Below are 3983 nucleotides of genomic sequence, written 5' to 3' on the forward strand. Positions count from 1 at the left end.
TGGGTGGGTGAATGACGTCGTGTACCAATACCGAAGGGTTGCCGGTAGTAAGTTATTCGAAATGGTGTGGTGATTTGGTGTTGATAGAAAGATGGCATCGGAGATGGTAAAATTAAAATCGATATTTGGAAAAAAGGTAATTTGTACTGTTACTGAATGTGCCTTCCCTTATTTAAGACGGAGTGTGATGTCGATTGAAGGCGATTTGGCTGCTATTTCTAGTACTTGAGCGACGTCGTGTGGATGGTGTTGAAGTTGATACTTGTGCGGTAGTTGCGTTGAAGGTAGTGTCAGTGGTGTTGGAGGTAGTGCCAGTGGTGAGGGATTTTCATGACACTATGGTAATAGTGTTGGAGGTGGTGGCTGTAATATCGGTGTTGATAATTGAGTGTTAATGATGTAGTGTTGAAGTTGATAATAATATAGCGGTGTTACTGGATTCATCACATCTGTTACAGTTCTTTATGCATGTGCGTGTGTGTATGTGTGTGTGTGTGTGTGTGTGTGTGTGTGTGTGTGTGTGTGTGTGTGTGTGTGTGTGTGTGTGTGTGTGTGTGTGTGTGTGTGTGTAAGTGTGTGTGTAAGTGTGTGTGTGTGTGCGTGCGTGTGTGTGTGCGTGCGTGTGTGCTAACTCACGAAACTCTCGGACCTTGAGTCACTCTGTTGCTTCTACTAAATTTTAATAAAAAATATACATTTACTCATAGTTTGAGTTCTATTTTCTCTGTTTGCATCACCATAACTATATATGTCTACACTACCTGTCTTCGTCTTTTTGCTTTTTTGTGAACCCCACCCCCCATATATATATATATATATATATATATATATATTCGCATGCACAACAACCCCAGCTGAGAACTGTGTACTATAAAATAACTTTTTTCTTTTTTTCAGCTTATCGAACTTCAATATCGGAAAAAATGTATAACCTTCTACGTCAATAAACCACTATTGTTCCCTGAAAGTTTTCTTTTTATACTTTCTACTGCTCGAAGCTTACTAATTTCCTACACCTTGATCCTTGGATCTTACCTTTACATAATATATACATTACATATATACATACATATGTATATATATATGTGTGTGTGTGTTGGTGTATCTATCTATCTATCTATCTATCTATCTATCTATCTATCTATCTATCTATCTATCTATATGTATGTATGTGTATATATATATATATATATATACAGCAACAAAGCAACAAATAAACGATAGAACTGAAAACTTTGCAAAAAGAAGCCTATATGACATTGAAAAGCCACAAAGCCAACTTAATGAACAAATGAACAATCTTCAATGCAGTCTAATGAATTCTACCGAAGAAGAATTAGGAAAGATAAGTCGTAAATTCTTGGCAAAAAGAACTCAAAAATCCGACAAGTAACTGTACTCAAACAACGGAATAACGTTACCAATGCCATCGAATAACAACAAATAACAAAAAGTTCTGCAGGCTCACACTTCTTGAAACTGTCGATTTCTACACATCCAATAAGAAGCTTCTACTGCTTAAATCACTAAACTTCGTTAAAAGATTCACTGAAATCAGCGATGGACATGTAGACATTATCATACATACGAAGAAATAAGTATTTTTCCATGACAATGCAGCCCGGGTAGAAAAAGAATAGGACGACTTCATTGATGTCACCGTGGTGTCCTACGATGGAGCAGAAACATGTAAACGTGTAGGACTATACAGTATAGGCCATATAAGCAAAATATCCCCCAAGACCAGTATAGCCCTACACGGAAACATGGTTTAGCCGTATCCCAAAACATGGACGGACACAAGATGGACAAATTTAGAAATAGTCGGAGCATTGGGCATAATAAAAGAACATATGAACAAAAACGTAGAAGCTATACCGGGATCCTTAACACTATACACTGTCTAAAACCTAACCCTGCTGGGAACAGCCCACATCCTACGCATGACACTATCAATCCAATAATACTACCTAAACAAAACAGCCCACGAATACAAGACACACTCTATGCAACATTTACCCAGTGAAATAAACTTCCACCAGCAAACCAGAACATCGAAACCATTACACACTCAACAAGCAGTAACACAACAAAAGACTGCATCATACCTCAAGAGAAAAAAAAACTAACACAATACAATACCAGGAAGTGTTTGCACACTCCCAACAGTAGAAAAGAACACACAATTCTGCACACACCCCAGCAATACGGAGGGGTAGCAGGTGATGCAGTAGAAATTTGCTTCAATCTACCAAATATTGAACAGTTATATAATAATAATAATAAAGATGGTGCTCATGGGAACTGCCCATATCCTACGTAAAATACTGTCTATGTGATCTCAAATTTTAAAACAAACACATAATTTTCTTATGGTTTCTTAAACATTCTCTAGAACAACACTATGTACAAACCCAAATATATGGTACCCTAGGTATAACACCTACATGAACTTCTAACTTGTTGTCTCTTGAGGTCTCTGGGTGAGACTCGGATCCAACTTGTACAAATGCAAAGCAAAAGTCAAACATAAAATAATAATAATAATAATAATAATAATAATAATAATAATAATAATAATAATAATGATGATGATGATGATGATGATGATGATGATAATAATAATAATAATAACAATAATAATAATAATAAGGTCGTGCCTATAATAATTGGTACGTTGAAAACAGTAAGCAAAGATATAGACAAATGGCTGAACGAGATTGAAATAGAATGCCCTGTAGAGCTCCTACAGAAAGTTTGTCTCTTAGGGACAGCAAGGGTTATCAGGAGGGTTCTAAGCCCTTGAAATACTGCTGAAAACTTCTGTATACCTAAGGTTACAGGTAGTAAGTAACCCGCTACCCATATAAATCCTACCAGGAATAAGACTGAACCTGAGCCAAACCAAACCAAAACAATAATAATTATTATTTCTACTGGAAGCACAAGGCCTCTAATTAATGGGAAGGGATTAAGTCGATTACATCGACCCCAGTGCGTAACTGGTACATATTTAATCGATCCCGAAAGGATAAAAGGCAAAGTCGACCACGGCGGAATTTGAACTCAGAACGTAGTGACAGACGAAATGCCACAAAGCATTTTGCCCGGCGTGCTAACGATTCTGCCAGCTCGCCGCCTTGTCATCATAATAATAATAATAATAATAATAATTTCTTTTATTAGCCACAGGGGCATAAGGGAGACATCCAAAGGACAGATTATGCTTTGTGTTGAGATTTGCATAAAGGACGGAAAGAAGAAAACGGAAAAGACAGTGAGATACAATAAAAGTATACATAGTGTACAAAATATGTGATAACATGAATGATGCGGCCCTCCTGATACAGAAGAAAATTCCAACTAGGCCCAATCAAGTAACCCCACAGATTCTGATCCCAAAGGTACGAGCCCTCTCTCCTGCTCTCCAATCTACAAGCGCATACGATTCTTTCTACTTCAGATACATGGTCTGAAATTTAGGAGGTGGGGGCTAGTCGATTACGTCGACCCTAGTACTCAACAGGTACTTATTTTATCGATCTCGAGAGGGTGAAAGGCAAAGTCGACCTCGGTGGCATTTGAACTCAGAACGTAAAGAATCGGAAGAAATGCTGCTAAGCATTTTGTCCGACGCGTTAATGATTCTGTCAGCTTGCAGCCTTATGGTTTCCGGTTCAGGAAAAAATGCCAAAGAATTTGAGAGGAGGAGTTAAGTCGATGCACTCGGTTCCAGTTCTTGTCTGATACTTTGATCAAGTAACAAGAGACAAGGTCGACTTCAGCGAAATTTTGAATCCAGAATGTGAAGAGCAGAAACATAGCATGTTTTCCCGATGATCAAGCAATGCTATCCAATGCACTGTGTAGTTGAATTAACTACTACTACTACTACTACTACTACTACTACTGCTGCTGCTGCTGCTGCTGCTGCTGCTGCTGCTGCTGCTACTGCTACTACTACTACTGCTACTACTACTACT

Source organism: Octopus bimaculoides, chromosome 4 (assembly GCF_001194135.2).
Source record: "Octopus bimaculoides isolate UCB-OBI-ISO-001 chromosome 4, ASM119413v2, whole genome shotgun sequence".
In the NCBI taxonomy this organism is placed as follows: Eukaryota; Metazoa; Mollusca; class Cephalopoda; order Octopoda; family Octopodidae; genus Octopus; species Octopus bimaculoides.